Source organism: Lathyrus oleraceus, chromosome 3 (assembly GCF_024323335.1).
Source record: "Lathyrus oleraceus cultivar Zhongwan6 chromosome 3, CAAS_Psat_ZW6_1.0, whole genome shotgun sequence".
Taxonomy (NCBI): Eukaryota; Viridiplantae; Streptophyta; class Magnoliopsida; order Fabales; family Fabaceae; genus Lathyrus; species Lathyrus oleraceus.
In genome coordinates, this window is record NC_066581.1 from 261,967,819 (window position 1) to 261,989,490 (window position 21,672).

Consider the following 21,672-nt stretch of genomic DNA (forward strand, 5'->3'; position numbering starts at 1 on the left):
GGTGCTTCAGCTTGCACAGGTTCAACCACAGGACCTTTGCCTCGAGCATCAGTACTTGGCTCAGAAGTGGAGGTAGTAGTTGGAAGAACTGTATTTTTTGAGGTAGCTGGAGGAGAGAAAATTCTTCCACTTCTGGTGATCTTACTAGATCCAGCAATATTATCAACATCAAGGTTATCATCAGTAACAGGTGTATCAGTCAAAGGTTCCTGCTTAACACCATGGATATAAACATCAGAACCGTAATTCCAGAGTATAGCTTTATCAGAAGTATAAGGAATAGGGCCAGGAGTGGTAATAATCATGGGAGGCACTCTAACTTCAGCAACAGTCTTCACCAGGCCTTCAGCAGTAATTTTGATAGGACCCTTGGAAGCGATCTTGACAGGGCCTTTGGAGGTAATATTCACTGGCACTTTATCAACCATATCCACATCTTCAAACTTCTTACCTCGAGTTAGGTGTTCACACATACTTTCCACAGAAGGAGTTCTCTCAAACAATATAGTGTAATTGTCCATGAGGCGTTGAATACCATCTTTCAACTTTCAGCAGCTATCAGGTTTGTAGGCACAATAAAAACAGTCTTCGTTGCAACCTGGAAAGAATCCAGCCTGCACCAGCTTCTTCTTGATAATAGATAAGGGAGTAGTCACATCTGCTACTGAGGAAACATATGAAACTTCATCAACAGCATTAACAGTCTTCTCATGATTGGGCATGGGAGCAGTAATCACATTTGGAGTCCCAGGAGGGTCAAATTCAATCTCCCCAGCTTCAATCATATCTTGAATCTTATTTTTCAGCACCCAGCAATTGTTGGTGTCATGTCCCGGACAATTAGAATGATAGGCACATCGTGCATTAGGATTGTACCGAGGAGAGGAAGTATTAGGATTCTGAGGAGGGTCCTTCAAAGTAATGAGTTCCCCTTTCAACATGTGTTGCAAGGCTTGGGCCAGTGACATGTTGATCTTGGTGAATTGTCTTCTAGGCTTTTGTTGATTACTCTGTGGTAGCTCTGGTGTTGCAGGAGTAGGATTAGAAATGTGAACTGCTCCTACGGATTGGTGACTTCTGTTACGGCCAGGTTGACCATACACAGCATTAGACTCCTTCTTTCCACTAGGGGGCTTCTTTGCAGTTCTTGATGAAGAGGCACCCACCAGTATCTTACCACTACTTATGCCACTTTCCACACGCTCTCCAGTCATTATCAGCTCAGTGAAACCAGATGATGAGCTTCCAATGAGGTGACTATAGAAAGGACTATTCAGCATACTCATAAACATATCCACTAGCTCCCTGTCAGTCAGAGGAGGTTGAACTCTGCCAGCCAGGTCTCTCCATTTCTGGGCATACTCCTTGAAATTCTCCTTAGCACCCATTGACATGCTTTGTAGCTGCATGCGAGTAGGTGCTAAATCAGCATTGTATTGGTATTGCCTGTAGAAGGCCTCAGCAAGATCATTCCAATCACGGATATTGACACTCTCCAATTGATAGTACCATTCCAATTGAGCTCTAGACAAGCTCTCTTGGAAGAAATGAATCCATAACTTCTTATCAGCAGTATGTGGTTGAATCCTCCGGACATAGGATCTTAAATGCAGCTTGGGACATGAGACACCATCATACACCACAAAAGCAGGAACCTTGAAACCAATAGGTATGACCACTCCAGATATTAAACTCAGATCTTCAAAATCCAGCCCAGAAGATTTTTGTAACTCCATAGCATTCATTCTATCCACCAGCATCTTGTACTTATCTTCATTAGGATCATGATAATAATTTGCTTCAGAATCAGAATCTCCCACAGTATCATGGGGACTACCTCCCTCTTTCTCAGAATTTTCAGACTCATAATCATCAACCTGTTCCTTTGTCTTGATAGGGCCTCTGAATCTTCTTCCCAGATTGATAAGGCCTCTTGATCTTCTAGTCTTCTTCTTCTTCTTAGCCAGCAATGTCTTCAACTCATCTTGCCCCTTGGACAAGTTCAGAATCAACTCTTGGAATTGTGCATTCTGAGCCTGGAGATCTTTGACAGTCTGTTCAAGAGCCATTTCTGCTGAAATAAACAGCGAGAAGATAAGATACCTGTTCATAAGAAACCTGTGATGCAATAATATGGTATGTAGATGCTTATGCAATGTTTTCAAGGACCGTAGGATTTAAATTTGTTTAAACCACCAAAAAGTAAACTTTTATTAGTAATAAACTTATTTGCCCCTTGGGCTTACAATAAAAATGAAATGAATACAAAAAATGGGGTTTTAAGTCTCCCATGGACGTTTCCTCTTTGTGTTGAGGTATGAGTTGAGATTCCGCTCCTCGTGAAGTTGTTTTGTTAGCTCCAGGATTCTTTCCTGACTTGCCTTGTAATGAGTCTCAAAAGTATCTCTTTGCTCCTTCAACTGGATCCAGGACCTCTGTAACTCTTCCATGTCAGTGGGCATGTCTGGATGAAAAATGATGTAAGAAGTATCTCCTTCAGCAACAGGCTCCATGGTAACTGGCAGGATAGCAGGATATGGCATCATAAGAGTCTGAGCACGAGATCGTACCCATCTGAGATATGGTTCCATAGGAATAGTGTACTTGGGTTCCAGAGTCTTGCTGTCAACCTTGTTCACTTTACCCCATGCTCGTATGAACCTTTGACGGTAACCTTGAAGATCGTTGTCGTAGTCGAACACAATACCCTGAATAAGCATGTCATGAGGGCCATCAGTCCGAGCGTAACCAAACTGACGTAGAGCTAAAGAAGGGTTGTAGGTAATGCCCCTCTTATGCCAAGGAGTGGCACATTAGGGAACTCCCCACAACGGTCAATAATGGTAACATTCTCCATAGATCTAGAGCACCGATGAATATCTGAATGAGAAAGTGACATAATCCTCTTGGACCAGCTGAACCCTTGTTCATTCTTCATCACTGATCGAGGAAGGTGAGAAATAAACCACCTAGATAATAGAGGTATGCAACACATCAGAGTTCCTCGTGCCTTCGTAGTACGGGTATGAAGAGAGTGTAAGATGTCTCCAAGTAATGTAGGCACTGGATTGCGAGTCAGAAATATGTTGATGGCGTGTACGTCTATGAACTGGTCTGGATTGGGGAACAGTACTAAGCCATAAATCAATAGGGCTAAGATCTCCTCAAAAGCATCATAACTCATAGCCTTCAGGAATACTTGAGCTTTCTCCACCAATACCTTAGCAAGAATACCCTTAACTTCACTCCTTGTTTCTAGGACAATGTCTGATTTCTTTAAATGTAAGGCTGCAGCAATGACTTCAGGTTTAGGCTCTTTTTCCAAGCCTGTGAAGGGTTTCTGATCAAGAATAGGTATACCCAGAAGCTTGGAGCACTCTTCCAATGTAGGAACCAGCTGATAGTCGGGAAATGTGAAGCAATGATGTTTAGGGTCAAAGAACTGAAACAGGACACTCATCATGTCTTCATTGAACCCTGAAGTGACTAGATCCAGTAGGTGACCATGCCTCTTGATGAACTGGGAGTTTTCAGAAACTTGAGAGACCAATTCCTTAAGCTTAGGAGGTATTCCTACAAAGTTGATCCGGATAGTATACCTACGAGCAGAAGCCATGACCTGCAACAAAGAACAAAGATAAATCCTTTGGTCCTTGAAATGGTTAGTGAAAATGTTATGCTTATGATGCATGATGATGCTATGATGTTATGCTCAATCACAAACATGTGGCACACACAAACAAGTCACACAATAGCCCTAGGTTTGAAGGCTTGCATGAGGTTTAAAGGTAAGTACCCTCCCCTGAAGTTTAGTTGATTCATCCTGTCCTACAAAAGTAATCGGGTTCTAAGGGATCTCAAAATCATTGATCCTTCACAAGGGTGGTTGTTCAGTAGGCAACTTACTTGCCAACCAAAACCCTCCAAGTTTAGGATCTCAATGAGTGTAGTATCGAGTATCAACCAACTTCAGTCTTCACCAAAGTCGGTTATCTCACTACTTTCTAAAGGCCAAGATGGGATGACTAGGGTTCTAAAAGTCAGTTAGTGTATTGACAACATATGGCAGCCTCATATTATCCTCAACTTGCTTAAGGAACATAAGCACCAACCAAGAAGTCACACTAACTATGGCCACCAGATCAACCATATCGATATACGCCGTACAGTTTCCTTGGTCTATTGCCATTTACCTAAGGTACACTAGATCCGGGTTAGGGTCTTTCACACATAAGAGCACCCAACAGATAAGTATAAAGCAAACACGGCAAACAATTTTAAAGTGATCTAATTCCTAAGGGTACCCCTCTTTTATTAAATCCCCAGCAGAGTCGCCAGTTCTGTAACACGGTGGGAGAACTGACTTTAGTTAAATGTTGCGGATAGCAAGAGTCGCCACCGACTTTTATTTTATCCAAAAGGAAAGGACATAAAAGAACAGGAAAGACCTTAAAAAGATTTTGAGTTCGGGGGGTAGGTTATACAAAGGGAAGGTATTAGCACCCTTTATATCCATGGTTATCCATGGGCTCTTAGTTACTTAGCTCACTTTGTTTATTTGCAAGAGTGTAGTGTGTGATTAGAAAAATTTCTTTAAGTACTTTGTAATGACCCTCGTATGGGTGTATACAAAGCCTAGTTTAGAAATTGTGAGGTGTAAAAGTAATTTCGAAAAGTGTGAGCAAGTAACTATGAGATACCTACCCTAGATTAAGTCTTTCGTGTTCTCGCAAATTCTTTCAATGGTAAGACTGTCCCTATTATTAAGGAATAGGTAGTCATTACCTTGGATGTGTTTAAGGGGCGGGCGTAGGGTCATCGTATGGTCAATGAAGGCAACATAAGGGGTGTCTTTAGCAACTCGTAGGGACTATCATCATATTTACCGAAGGGACAAGATCATTATATCGTAGGCAACCTCGTAGGGACTTGATCTTTTAAGTTTATAGGGACTTGATGATTTTTCTGTTTGAAGGGACTTTGCTTAAGACACCCCTATTTTCGAGGGACTTGACCATTTAAAGAAGGCAACCAAGAGGAATACCCTAGGAAGTACAGATGGCGATCAAAGATCGACTTACGTGTGTGAGTGTTATTTTTCAGATATTTGTCTTGAATTTAATTTTCTAAGTTCAATTATTTACAGTTAGTTTTTTGCACTCCCTAAATTACTAACCACGCAATAAATATTTACAAAAATAAAAGCAAGAAAAATAAATTCCTAAACTATTACATGGCTATGGGACAGATACATAATAATCAGGCGAGAAAGAATAAATTTACAACCTATACATTTGTTCCTAATATTATAAATAAAACAAAATTAAAATAAGGAAAATAATGAAGCAAAAATAGAATAGATAAAAGCAAATAATAATAAAATAATAAATAAACAATGGTAATAAAGCAATAATAAAATAACAATAATAATAAAGTGATAATAAAAATGTTAGAATTTTAAAAGAAATTATTTTAGGTTAAACAAGTTAGATTTTTTTAGAAGTTATTAGAAAAATATGAGTTTAAACTAAATTAGTAATAATAAAAGAATTTAAAATGCATTAATGTATAAATTATAAAATAAAAGAGTTATATGAAAAATATTAAGTTAGTTATTTACAAAATAAATAAAGATTATAGAAAATATTAAATTATTAGATTAATAGGTTTATTATTATTATTCAATTAGAAAAATGGTCAATTAGATTTTATTTACAAAATATATAAGGATTTATTATTATAAGTAAGTAATAAAAAAAAGTTATTAAAATAGTTAGTATTTATTATTTATTTACAAAAAATATAAAGGTTATAGAAAAATATTAAATAATTAATTTAGTAGGTTTTCACGCCCTACATTACTAAACCACGCAGTTAATATAGGATCAATGGCAGGAATTTAAATGGCAGAAAAATAAATGGCAGAAAAATAAAACCCTAATTATTACAACGCTTTGGTGCAGTTACATAATAAAGATGGCGAAAAGTAAAACTGAAAATATTACAAGTTAAAACTTAAAATATTACAAGGGCGAAGCAGTTACAGTGTATGAATAACATAAATATGAGCGAAAATAGGAAATAATAATAAGGTTTGTTAAGGTTTAAGAAAAGGTTTATGGTTTAAAGGAAATAACACGGTTAAAGTTTTAGGTTTGAAATTTAGAGTTTGTGGCGAAATTGTCAGGGTTTAGGAAAAATCAGGGTAGTTAGTTATGAAAAAAAAAGTGTGCAGATCTAAATATATGTATATATAAAAAAATATGAAAAAAACAACTGCGTTGCTAGCGCAAAATTGCGATCATCGCAACTGGATCGGATAACACAAATGTCACGCCTCATACACGTATATGTGAAAACAGCGTATTGACACGATCCGATCCGAAAACATAATCAAATTATAACATAAAATAGAAATATATATATATTTAACACACTAGTTACATATTATAAATTATATATTATATGATCCATATGCATTTTTATTAACAACAAAATTATTATTATATTATATTATATATTATGAGACATGTAAAACTTATATAAAAACAAACACATCAAATACATAATACAATGAACCAAATTATTATACATGTTATACTTATGTGCATAAAAAAAGCAAAACGGCGATATCCTGATATATTTAACAAAACTGCATGTATCTGGAATACATAACACAGTCACACATATGAACATGTATTTGAAACACAGTAACAAATATATCAACAAAATAGATAAAGTATGTATCATATATAAACTATTACCGAACTGTGTGTACGATAGTATAGATCAGCCACTCTCAGTTTCTCTTTTTTGTTCTGTCTTTTGGCCTCCCTCTATCAGTCATGCTAGTAAATATATATAGGAACAAATTAGGTTAATGATAATGGGCCTAAGTTTATTTTGAAACTCAATATTAAATTAAAAACTGAATAAAGTTAAATAATTAAAATAGTTAAAATTAAAATAAAAACTAATTAACCTATTTATTTATTCTAGACCCAATATAAAAATAAATAGACTCAAAAAAAAAAGTCGGGCACCAAAATGCTCGAAAAAATAAAATGAACACGTCAAAATAATTAGCGCGAAATAAATGACTCGGAAAAATACAGCGTTTGGTCGGATTTTGAAATAAAAATTATGACCGTTTAAACTGCTCAGACTGATCAACATATGACCAAAAATAGTCGTAAAAATATTTTTAGCATATCAAATTAAACCACGTGAACCGCAGATTAATGTTACCGACATTTGCAAACTTAAACTTGACATTTTTTCGTTGACTAATTTTAGGCACAGTTAAAAAGTTAATTTGACCAGTCTGTTTGTAAATTCCGAGAAATTATTCCGGCTAATATTAAGACAGAAAAAAATGTTATGTTATGAAGATGATGCAAATGAATGTGAAACAAAAAATTGGTTAGAGTTAAAAATAGAGGGCAAATTTTGGGGTGCAACAGTTAGGATAACCATGCAGCTTGTAGCAGAAGACTTTTATATGGCCAAACCTACCACAGTGATGAAATCTCCATCGCTGAAATTTCTTCTTCTGATGGTTACTCATCCTGGTTCCCTGATGTTGAGACATTGGGTGTGACCTCCGCTTGAATTTCTGAACTTTAGCCTTTGAGCATTTGTGTTCATCTGAGGATTTTTTCACAAAGCCTAAACCAGACATGGTTCTAGACTTCTGTCCCACCTTTAGGATCTTTTCCAAGGAATTTGTTCCTTTATTTAGCATTCTGATGGATTTCGTCATTTGATCCAGCTTGGAGGTCAGCAAGGTTATCTCACCAGTTAGACCATCTATGACTGTCAGATGCTTCTGTTTCTCATCCTCCAGCTCCTTGATGAGCTTCTTCTGCTTTTCTCCTTGTACACGCACTTCTGCACTTGTGACACATAGCTCCTTATATGATGCAGCAAGTTCATCAAAGGTCAGTTCATCTGCACTTGAGTCATCATCAGTGGCACAAACACTAGTTAGTGCAGTGACATGTTTAACAGATTCTCCTTCAGATTCACTCTCAGAATCTCCCTCAGACCATGTGACAAATAGCCCCTTCTTTTGCATCTTGAGGTAAGTAGGACATTCAGCTCTAATGTGTCCATAACCTTCACATCCATGACACTGGATTCCCTTTCCTTGGTTGAACTTTTCTTCAGAAGTTGATCTTTTCTTGATGTCAGACGAGATATTCTTGACATTTGGTCTACCTTTTTGATCAATCTTCTTCACGAACTTGTTGAACTGTCTCCCAAGCATGGCTATGGCTTCTGATATGCTTTCATCACCTCCAGTATATCCTGCTTCTGAATCCTCTTCAGTATTTGATATAAAAGCTACGATTTTTTTTCTTCTTTTCAACATTCTCACACAAGCCCATTTCAAAGGTTTGGAGAGAACCAATGAGCTCATCCACCTTCATATTGCTGATATCTTGAGCCTCTTCTATGGATGTGACCTTCATAGCAAATCTCTTAGGTAAAGACCTGAGAATCTTTCTTACAAGTTTCTCTTCAGCCATTTTCTCACCTAAGCCACCAGAGGTGTTTGCAATTTCAAGAATATTCATGTGGAAGTCATGAATAGTCTCATCCTCTTTCATCCTCAGATTTTCAAACTTGGTGGTCAGCATCTGAAGTTTAGACATCTTCACCTTGGAGGTACCTTCATGAGTAATCTTGAGGGTATCCCACACTTCCTTGGCCAACTCACAGTGGTGCACCAGTCTGAAGATGTTCTTGCTTATTCCATTGAACAATGCATTCAAGGCCTTAGAGTTTCCAAGGGTTAATGCCTCTTGCTCCTTGTCCCACTCTTCTTCAAGAATTTGCATACTGACTCCATCGTTACCTGTCTTCGTTGGATGTTCCCATCCTTTGTTGACAGCTCTCCAGACTTTGCTATCTAGAGACCTTAAGAAGGCTATCATACGAGGCTTCCAGTCATCATAGTTAGAACCATCCAGCATGGGTGGTCTATTTGAGTGTCCTACATCCTTGTCCATGGTACTAGAAAGTAACTTCCCTAGATCTCACCCAGAATTTAACAGGCAGGGTGCCTGCTCTGATGCCAATTGAAATTCTAGTTAACAGACTTTCGATGTCACACGGGTTGTTATGACATCCAATTCTGCGCAGACAAGAATTATGCAGAACTTAAAAAGTAAGTGCAGTAAATAACACGAGGAATTGTTTACCCAGTTCGGTCCAACATGACCTACGTCTGGGGGCTACCAAGCCAGGGAGGAAATCCATTATTAGTAGTATTAATTCAGACCTTAAACCAACTGTTTAACCCTATCACTTAATACATACCCAATACAATTTCAATCTTACACTAAGATCAGAGTTCCTACTCACTCCCCCTCAATCACCTCAGTGATTACAACCTTTAATTAAGATTAAAGACAATTTTGAAGTCACACTTCAAACAACTCTTGATTGTGCTTAACAGCTTTAATCAAGATACACAACACTCACGCTTAAAAGCTTAGAGTGACACAAAACTTACAACTCAATGAACACCTTATACCAATGCAATCATCTCAGTGATAATAGCTTGGCTTACAAGATACGTCTAATACAAGACACACAAAAATACAGGAGTGAAGTATAATGGACAAATACAATCTTCACGCCTAAAACCCCTAGTTCTGAATGAAGGATTGCCATCCTTTTATATTGCAGCACTTGGGCTTTGTACTTGTATTTCCTGAATTTAAGGTCAAGCGAGTTAACCTAAATTCCACAACTAGGTTACTAACAAATAGGCAATTTGTTAGGTTCATTAATTGTAGCTTAGTTGTTGGTTTCCTGGATTTTAGCTCAGCTGTTGACTTCCTGAAGAATAGCCTGAGAAAAATGCTAAAACAGAAAAACTAAACAACCTACAATTTAGCATATGTTGTCTGGAGTGAATGTCACAACATTTAGTTTGACATCCAAAGCATAGACCATATGCTAAGTCTTTTATCTTCCTGAAAACAGACTGTACAAATTTGATGTACTGTACATAACCAATCTGTCCATACTTCAGTATCAGCGTACATTAATAAATGTCAAAACATCCAATTTGACTTTTACACATAGAGCCTTACATCAGGCTTGTTATCCTCTTGATAAGCAGACTGAGCTGCATACTGAAATGTAGCAGAAAACCAATCTGCCTATTTTTCAGTATATGCTGTCAATGATGAAAGTTATAACATTCAGTTTGACATTCAGACAGTAGGCCTTATGCCAGGTCTGTTATTTCCTTGATAAACAGACTGAAAATAAATACTGAGTTATAGCAGAACACCAATTGTTCTATTCCTCAGTATCTGCTGACAGGGATGAATGTCATAACATCCAGCTTGACATTCAATAAATCCTGTATTAGCTAAACCTGCAGTATACTACTCAAGTATGTCATGACACCAGCCAAGACATCATAGTACAGCTAGATATTCTAACATACAATGCAGTCAAACAAACATCTCCACAGCATGTCATGACATCAGTCAAGACATTAGAATCCAGCTAGTGTTTTACCATACAATGCAGCCAATTAAACATCTACAAACTCCCCCTTTGGCAAATTTTTGGCTAAAACACTTTGGTCTCACAACAGAGTCCATAGCAGCGGAAATCACACATCTAGCAGGAAATTAACCTAGCTAATACACTCAGAGTAGCAGCACACTCACACAGATGGAAGTTAAATAAAAACTTCACATAGCAGCACACATACAGAAGTTAAATAAAAACTTCTAATTGTAGCACACATACAGAAGTTAAATAAAAACTTCTAATTGCAGCACACGTAAACATACTCACACTCATGGAAGTGGAACATCAGCTACAGCACAACCTCTGGAGTAGAGGATCTTGAATATCTGTTTAACAAAACAATCTGTTGTCCTGGGGCATCACAGGTGTTACTCCCCCTTTTTGTCAAAAATGTTGCCAAAGCAACACTTTAAATTACAGATAAACAGAATTACACACACAAATGACAGAATTACAGACTTGATTTTACTTCACAGTTTCAATCAAGAACACCCCTCTTGATCTTGCTTTACAGCTTTGATCAAGACAACATCCACTTGATCTTGCTTCACAACTTTGATCAAGTGGTCACACATTCTTGCTTTACAGCAGGTACACCCATATCAGATGCCATGACTTTGAGTCTGACATCTTGAACCACTCATTCATGAGCACTTTCTTGAAGTTCAGCGGGCACATAGGCCGACCTATGTTAGGAAATCCCCTTAACATCTTGTTACTCCACTTGCAGCAAGTAACATAGCTGTGAATTGTTGTCCAGTCATAGCACACTTTCAATTGTTTAATAGGTTGAGATATTAAACAATACATCCCAAACATCATTGGTTGCTATAAGTCCTCAGAAAGGCATATTCCCAGTTTGCCTCTTAAATTTTCAAACTGAGTAGCATCCAGAGCCTTTGTAAATATGTCAGCCAGTTGTAGTTCAGCGGCTACATGTTCCAAGGTAATCACTTTGTCTTCCACCAGATCTCTGATGAAGTGATGTCTAATGTCAATATGTTTGGTCCTGCTGTGTTGGATGGGATTCTTGGAAATATTGATGGCACTGAGATTATCACAGAACAATGTCATGACATTTTGAGAGACATTGTACTCAGTAAGCATCTGTTTCATCCACACCAGTTGGGAACAACTGCTTCCAGCCGCTATGTATTCAGCCTCTGCAGTGGACAGAGATACACAGTTCTGCTTCTTGCTGAACCATGATATGAGATTGTTTCCCAAGAAGAAACATCATCCTGATGTGCTTTTTCTGTCATCAGCACTCCCAGCCCAATTAGTATCACAATACCCAGATAGTATAGGCTCAGAGCCATGAGAGTATAACATACCATAGTCACAAGTCCCATTGACATACTTGAGAATCCTCTTGACTTGATTCAAGTGGCTTGCTTTGGGCTCTGCTTTGTATCTAGACCACACTCCAACTGCATAGGAAATATCAGGTCTACTTGCAGTTAGATATAGTAGACTACCTATCATGCTTCTATACAAGCATTGATCAACACTGGGACCTCCATTATCTTTGGTTAACTTTAAATGCGTAGGTGCAGGAGTTCTTTTGTGCCTAGCATTATCCATACCAAACTTTTTAACTATGTTTTTGGCATATTTGCTTTGGGAGAGAAACATAGAATCCTCCATTTAGTTAACTTGCATTCCAAGAAAATAAGTCAGTTCCCCAACCAGACTCATTTCAAACTCAGATTGCATCTGGTGAACAAAATGTTTCACCATTTGCTCTGACATTCCACCAAAGACAATGTCATCCACATAAATTTGGGCAATCATGATCTTGCCATCTGCATCCTTCACAAACAAGGTCTTATCTATTCCACCCTTTCTGTACCCACGAGAGGTCAGAAATTCAGTCAACCTTTCATACCAAGCTCTAGGTGCTTGCTTTAACCCATACAAGGCTTTCCTCAGCTTGTACACATGTTTAGGTTGGTTAGGATCACAAAACCCTTTAGGTTGTTCCACATAGACTTCTTCATTTAAGTAGCCATTTAAAAATGCACTCTTCACATCCATTTGGAACAATTTGAACTTCAGAATGCAAGCCACTCCTAACAGCAATCTGATTGACTCAAGTCTAGCAACAGGTGCAAACGTCTCATCAAAATCAACCCCTTCAACTTGAGTATATCCTTGAGCCACTAGTCTTGCTTTATTCCTAGTGATTACTCCTTTCTCATCAGACTTGTTCTTGTAAATCCACTTGGTACCAATGATGTTAGTCCCTTCAGGTCGTGGAACTAGCTCCCATACTTCATTCCTTTTAAATTGCTCCAGTTCATCTTGCATGGCATTGATCCAATATTCATCATCCAGGGCTTCTTTCACATTTCTTGGTTCAACCTTAGATACAAAACAGGAATTTGAGCTAATTTCCCTCGACCTGGTAGTCACACCACTATTGGGATCCCCTATGATAAGATCCTTAGGGTGGTCTTTTTGAATTCTGATAGATGGCGTTTTGGTGGGTGCATCTACCTCACATTCAGGAGGAGTCTCCTGTACTTCTTCAGACTTGACTGGTATGTCTGTTGAAGTATCAAGGAATGTTCCAACATCCTTTATGACATCGATTCCTTCCTCTTTATCATCCACAATGACATTTATGGATTCCATCAGGACATTGGTCCTGTAGTTGAACACTCTGTAAGCTCTGCTGTTAGTTGAGTATCCTAGGAATATACCCTCATCACTTTTGGGATCCATTTTCCTTCTCTGTTCACGATCTGTGAGAATGTAACATTTACTTCCAAAGATATGAAAGTACTTCACAGTGGGCTTTCTGCCTTTCCATATTTCATACAGAGTGGAGGAGGTTCCTTTTCTCAAGGTAACTCTATTATGAACATAGCACGTTGTATTCATCGCTTCGGCCTAAAAGTGCATAGGAAGCTTCTTTGCATGAATCATTGGCCTGGCAGATTCTTGAATAGTTCTGTTTTTCCTTTCAACTATCCCATTTTGCTGAGGAGTTATAGGAGAGGAAAACTCATGACTTATCCCTTCAGACGAGCAAAACTCATCAAACCTGGAATTCTTAAACTCCGTCCCATGGTCACTCCTAATTCGGACAACACAACTGTCCTTTTCCCTTTGAAGTCTGATGCACAGTTCTTTGAAGACATCAAATGCATTTGACTTTTCTCTGATGAAGCTTATCCAAGTGTATCTGGAATGGTCATCAACAACCACATAGGCATACCTCTTTCCACCCAGACTCTCAACCTGCATAGGTCCCATTAAGTCCATGTGCAGAAGTTCCAGAGTTTTGGAGGTTGTAGGATGTCCCAGCTTAGGGTGTGACATCTTGGTTTGCTTGCCGACCTGGAATTCTCCACAGACTCTTCCTTCATCAATAAGCAGCTTTGGGATTCCTCTGACTGCTTCCTTGGATATGATCTTCTTCATTCCCCGTAAGTGGAGATGACCAAGGCGTCTATGCCACAGCTTCACCTCATGTTCTTCCTTGGCTGAGGAGCAAATTGTGGAAAAGTTTGAGACTTAATCTTTGGATCTGGATCCTCTCATAACTTCCTGATTGTCTCCATTTGTCACAATACATAGCTCCTTAGTAAACTGAACATAGAACCCTTGATCACACAGCTGGCTTATGGTGATGAGGTTAGTAGTTAGTCCTTTTACTAACAACACATTATTCAGTTCTGGAACTCCGGAGCAGTCCAGCTTACCCACACCTTTTATTTTTCCTTTAGCACCATCACCAAAGGTCACATAACTGGTAGTGTGAGGTTGTATATCCACCAATAAATTCTCCATACCAGTCATATGTCTTGAGCAGCCACTGTCAAAGTACCAGTCTTCTCTGGTAGATGCCCTTAGAGCTGTGTGAGCTAACCTAGCATACCATTGTCGTTTCTTGATGGTGGCATTATGCTTGTATGCCTTATGCTTAGGTCTGACATGAGGGGCTTGGTTAGGATAACCATGCAGCTTGTAGCAGAAGACTTTTATATGGCCAAACCTACCACAGTGATGACATCTCCATCGCTGAAATTTCTTCTTCTGATGGTTACTCATCCTGGTTCCCTGATGTTGAGACATTGGGTGTGACCTCCGCTTGAATTTCTGAACTTTAGCCTTTGAGCATTTGTGTTCAGCTGAGGATTTTTTCACAAAGCCTAAACCAGACATGGTTCCAGACTTCTGTCCCACCTTTAGGATCTCTTCCAAGGAATCTGTTCCTTTATTTAGCATTCTGATGGATTTCGTCATTTGATCCAGCTTGTAGGTCAGCAAGGTTATCTCACCAGTTAGACCATCTATGATTGTCAGATGCTTCTGTTTCTCATCCTCCAGCTCCTTGATGAGCTTCTTCTGCTTTTCTCCTTGTACACGCACTTCTGCACTTGTGACACATAGCTCCTTATATGATGCAGCAAGTTCATCAAAGGTCAGTTCATCTGCACTTGAGTCATCATCAGTGGCACAAACACTAGTTAGTGCAGTGACATGTTTAGCAGATTCTCCTTCAGATTCACTCTCAGAATCTCCCTCAGACCATGTGACAGATATCCCCTTCTTTTGCATCTTGAGGTAAGTAGGACATTCAGCTCTAATGTGTCCATAACCTTCACATCCATGACACTGGATTCCCTTGCCTTGGTTGAACTTTTCTTCAGAAGTTGATCTTTTCTTGATGTCAGACGAGATGTTCTTGACATTTGGTCTACCTTTTTTATCAATCTTCTTCACGAACTTGTTGAACTGTCTCCCAAGCATGGCTATGGCTTCTGATATGCTTTCATCACCTCCAGTATATCCTGCTTTTGACTCCTCTTCAGTATTTGATACAAAAGCTACGATTTTGTTCTTCTTTTCAACAGTCTCACACAAGCCCATTTCAAAGGTTTGGAGAGAACCAATAAGCTCATCCACCTTCATATTGCTGATATCTTGAGCCTCTTCTATGGATGTGACCTTCATAGCAAATCTCTTAGGTAAAGACCTGAGAATCTTTCTTACAAGTTTCTCTTCATCCATTTTCTCACCTAAGCCACCAGAGGTGTTTGCAATTTCAAGAATATTCATGTGGAAGTCATGAATAGTCTCATCCTCTTTCATCCTCAGATTTTCAAACTTGGTGGTCAGCATCTGAAGTTTAGACATCTTCACCTTGGAGGTACCTTCATGAGTAATCTTGAGGGTATCCCACACTTCCTTGGCCAGCTCACAGTGGTTCACCAGTCTGAAGATGTTCTTGCTTATTCCATTGAACAATGCATTCAAGGCCTTAGAGTTTCCAAGGGCTAATGCCTCTTGCTCCTTGTCCCACTCTTCTTCAAGAATTTGCATACTGACTCCATCGTTACCTGTCTTCGTTGGATGTTCCCATCCTTTGTTGACAGCTCTCCAGACTTTGCTATCTAGAGACCTTAAGAAGGCTATCATACGAGGCTTCCGGTCATCATAGTTAGAACCATCCAGCATGGGTGGTCTATTTGAGTGTCCTACATCCTTGTCCATGGTACTAGAAAGTAACTTCCCTAGATCTCACCCAGAATTTAACAGGCAGGGTGCCTGCTCTGATGCCAATTGAAATTCTAGTTAACAGACTTTCGATGTCACACGGGTTGTTATGACATCCAATTCTGCGCAGACAAGAATTATGCAGAACTTAAAAAGTAAGTGCAGTAAATAACACGAGGAATTGTTTACCTAGTTCGGTCCAACATGACCTACGTCTGGGGGCTACCAAGCCAGGGAGGATATCCACTATTAGTAGTATTAATTCAGACCTTAAACCAACTGTTTAACCCTATCACTTAATACATACCCAATGCAATTTCAATCTTACACTAAGATCAGAGTTCCTACTCACTCCCCCTCAATCACCTCAGTGATTACAACCTTTAATTAAGATTAAAGACAATTTTGAAGTCACACTTCAAACAACTCTTGATTGTGCTTAACAGCTTTAATCAAGATACACAACACTCACGCTTAAAAGCTTAGAGTGACACAAAACTTACAACTCAATGAACACCTTATACCAATGCAATCATCTCAGTGATAATAGCTTGGCTTACAAGATACGTCTAATACAAGACACACAAAAATACAGCAGTGAAGTATAATGGACAAATACAATCTTCACGCCTAAAACCCCTAGTTCTGAATGAAGGATTGTCATCCTTTTATATTGCAGCACTTGGGCCTTGTACTTGTATTTCCTGAATTTAAGGTCAAGCGAGTTAACCTAAATTCCACAACTAGGTTACTAACAAATAGGCAATTTGTTAGGTTCATTAATTGTAGCTTAGTTGTTGGTTTCCTGGATTTTAGCTCAGCTGTTGACTTCTTGAAGAATAGCCTGAGAAAAATGCTGAAACAGAAAACTAAACAACCTACAATTTAGCATATGTTGTCTGGAGTGAATGTCACAACATTTAGTTTGACATCCAAAGCATAGACCATATGCTAAGTCTTTTATCTTCCTGAAAACAGACTGTACAAATTTGATGTACTGTACAGAACCAATTTGTCCATACTTCAGTATCAGCGTACATTAATAAATGTCAAAACATCCAATTTAACTTTTACACATAGAGCCTTACATCAGGCCTGTTATCCTCTTGATAAGCAGACTGAGCTGCATACTGAAATGTAGCAGAAAACCAATCTGCCTATTTTTCAGTATATGCTGTCAATGATGAAAGTTATAACATTCAGTTTGACATTCAGACAGTAGGCCTTATGCCAGGTCTGTTATTTCCTTGATAAACAGACTGAAAATAAATACTGAGTTATAGCAGAACACCAACTGTTCTATTCCTCAGTATCTGCTGACAGGGATGAATGTCCTAACATCCAGCTTGACATTCAATAAATCTTGTATTAGCTAAACCTGCAGTATACTACTCAAGTATGTCATGACACCAGCCAAGACATCATAGTACAGATAGATATTCTAACATACAATGCAGTCAAACAAACATCTCCACAGCATGTCATGACATCAGTCAAGATATTAGAATTCAGCTAGTGTTTTACCATACAATGCAGCCAATTAAACATCTACAATTAGACTTTATTCCAATCTACGCGAACAATAGTTTCATGAGGGATAAACTTTGTTTAGACAATTTTCATTGTTTTTAATTTTATGTTGATGAGTTAGATTTTTACCCCTAACTTTTCCTTTGTATTTTTATTTCATTTATGCAATATTTTTTATATTTAAAAAAACTTAAGTGAGGAGTGAAATAGTAAGAAAAAAAATACTTTACCAAATTTAATATTTCCTTTATATATAAGTACTAGTTAGTTTATATATATATATATATATATATATATATATATATATATATATATATATAATATATATATATATATATATATATTATATATATATATATATATATATATATATATATATATATATATATATATATATATATATATATATATACGCGTATGTGCGCGCGCGTGCGTGTGTGTAATGTTAAATTAGAAGTTGATATGATATTTTAAAAATACATTAATATTAAATTAAAAAGAGACTATGTGGCCTAATGGATAAGGTGCTGGTCTACGGAACTAAGGATTATGGGTTCAATTTTGGGTTCAATCCTCAGTAGAGTCATATGACATTTTTCCTTATTTTTCTCTCATTATAAATTAAATATCATTTAGACATTTCTAATTCTAGGGATATGGTGGGAATTGGTCAAACCTTAGAAGACTTAAGTCTAGCCTACAATAAATTTTGAAGGTTTGAGTCTGGCCTATTATAAGCTTTTTTATTGGCTTGATCTGGCCCTATTAAAAGTCTAGTATGACTTGAAAGATTATTTAAAATCATATTTCATATTAAAGTTTTTAAATAGTTCATTTTACATTTTTTAATATACAACTTGGTCTTTTATATATTATTGAACATATTTTCTAATATATATATATATATATATATATATATATATATATATTAAGATTTCATATTCTTTTTTAATAGCTTAATTATGACCTATTTAAAAAAGTTTGTATAACCTTTTAATTAAATAGGTTAGGTCATACCAGACTTAAATAGGTCATGCTATAGGCTCATGTGCGCTGGTCTAGCCTATTCCCATCTCTAATCAGGGATTAGGAGGGAGAGTTTTTTTAGCATTTGAAATTAAATGTCCAACTCACACTTTCATTTTACGCTTCCAACGTTGACTAGAACTACTTCAAAATTCAAGCTTTTCAGGCATCTATACCATTGAGGTGATGAGCCAGTGTTCGGATACTCTTGGATGCAAACTTTGGTTTTTTTTTATGTTTTAATATATCAAAGCTTAAAAAAATTATGGTGGATTTAAAAAAATAAAAAATAAAAAGTCAATTTGGCAATCCACGTCACTAAAACAAAATAAAAAATAAAAAATGTCTTACATGTCATTTATTTTTGTGTGACTAGGTTCAATAAGGGGTTAAAACATAGAAATCTTTATAAACCATGAAGGGAATCTAAACTTTTTTTACATGGGTATTTTTCAAATTTCGTCCAAATTGTAGGAGAATAGGTATCAACCCTTTAATTAATAACCTTGCAAATAATTAATCCATAAGGATGATTTTATATCATGAGATTTCATGTCTTGTTATTTAAAATATATCATGTCACTATTTTTTTTAGTTTAAAAATGTGAGTGAGTGACCAAAATCGAGTGATTTTAAAACGAGAGGACAAATCATGTGAATGGGTAAAACTAGAGGGAATAAAATTGTAATTAAGTTTTAAATAAATTATTTCCCCTTCCCTATTTTATATTCATCTCTCCTCCATTAGTCTTTTTTATCAATTTTTTTGCAAATTTTAATGAACTACCAAAAAGATATTAATTAGTTGTGGGTGATTCAAATTTATGCAAACCTAAATTTCTCCATTCTTCTTCAAGTTAGGGTTCTAACATTTTTGTCTTCATCATCTTTTTGAACCGTGAAATTCTACTTCTCTCTAATTTATTTTCTTCTTCATCTATAAGAGATATATGGATGGTTTTAGGTCATTTTTTTGGGTTTGGGATTACCTCCCCACATTGTTTTTTATCTATATAAGTGGTATTCACTTTTTTTTCTTTTTTTTTTCTTTTTTGCGTGATTTCTTCATCTAAGTGTGCTTTATTTTGTTTGTCATTTTAATGTAGCGTTGTTTGATTTTGTCATTTTTACTATGGTGTTTATTTTGTTCAAATGTCTTAGAATTATGGTTTAGGTATAACTTAATCCAATAAAGTTTGACTTGTAAGGTGAGAATTACCCCCACTTATATACATATGTTCAGGTCATACATTTTCGATGTGGAACTCTTAACACACTCTCTCACTCCCAACACTATTGAACTTTGTGCATGAATATAAATAGTGGGTGGCTCAATAGTAGAAATCAGATAGCAGAAAACCCAACATATCATGAACCGAGCTCTGATGCCATCATAGAATTGTGTTTTATGGCTAACTCAATCCTATGAAACCAGCTTGTAAGGTGAGAATTGTCTTCACTTATAATGTTCAAACCATATATTGTCTGATGTGAGACTTTTAAAAATATTTTTATGAAAAATACAATCAACATTAACCATGAAATACTAAATACATTCAAAATTCAAATCACAACATGTATTATGAGGGTGTATGTACGAAAAAAAAGGAAGGTTAAATTTTTCCTAATGTTTCATTAATTGTTTCTGAGAATATTTTGGTTCCGGCATAAAGTGGATAATGTATGCTTTGAGGCTTCACAATTTTGTATTTTCTGAAATGCATGTCATTAATTTGAAGAGTATGAGTATTGTTTATAAACGACTCTTAATCTTAAGTTTTAAAATAATGTGTGATTTTTTGGTGTGTCAGGTCATTATATGCATTGTTAGGATAAAATTTACATCACCATTCCATCAAAATCATTATATTGATGAATTTGGGAAGTGGGGGAGATGATTATTTCAATGGAAAAAATCTGGTGGCATTTCTTATAAACTTTACTTTGTGGGATAACTTTTAGGTAGATGTGGAGAAATATAATTGAAGATTGTACTTGTAATAAGTATAATTGTGCAGACCTTGCTTGCATTATAGAGTATAACAGTGTTTCTTTAGATTCTTATTATGTAAAAGTGATTGGTCCCCTCCCAATCATGTGACTGGAGTATTTATATACTTAACTACTTGTAGATGCTAAGGGACTGGTTCCAATACCTATGTGTTTGGATAGATCGTAGGGATAGGAGAAACCATATCTCCCTCTTAACAGGGGGTGTGGTCATCTTCTTGGACTAGTGGTTGTGCTAGTTAATTTCTTGGATAAGTTGCTTGATACATCCTTATATAATTTCGGATTTGGAATGCACTGGATTGGACCGAGTGATCCTTGTCTAAGGTGTATTGAATCCGATCAGAAGACATCTTATACTCGCCACGGAAGGTCATCCTTAGGAGTACAATACTTTTCCATGTCATTCCTAGGCCAGATACGCTATAGGTCGGCTTTTATAATGGAAAGACAGGGTTATTCCAATTTAAAAATGAATATATGTTAAAGGCAGTTGTATCATATATTGTTTAGAAACGATGACATATCTTATTTAAATATTTATGACTTTATTTGAAACAAAATGATACCTCTCAAAATATCATTATTGGTTTAGAGATTTCTTTACAATATAATTTATGTTAAAGACAATCTTGTTTTGGTGGTAGTTGAATAAAGACAAAAAATTGTGATTTTAATTTAAATGCTTGATAGATTAAACCTGTTTATTTAAGGTGAAAGTTTGAAACTGAGTTATGTTCTTTTGTTATTGGTAATTTTGAGCATTTTTATCTCTCTACAGTTGAGACACTTTTGATTTTTTATTTTATTTTGGTTTTTCAAAGTGTTGGGTTGTGAGGGGGTATCAGGATCATCACTTTATACATTAAATACTCACTTAAAAAGAATTGGACACCATAAATTAACCCAAAATCTTAAAGAATTGAGTTTATGGATCTTCTTACTTATAAAGTGTTTAACATTCACTTTTCTATCTAATATGAGACTCATACTCATACTTGATATACCAAAAATCTCCTCCTCAAGTGTAATTCCATC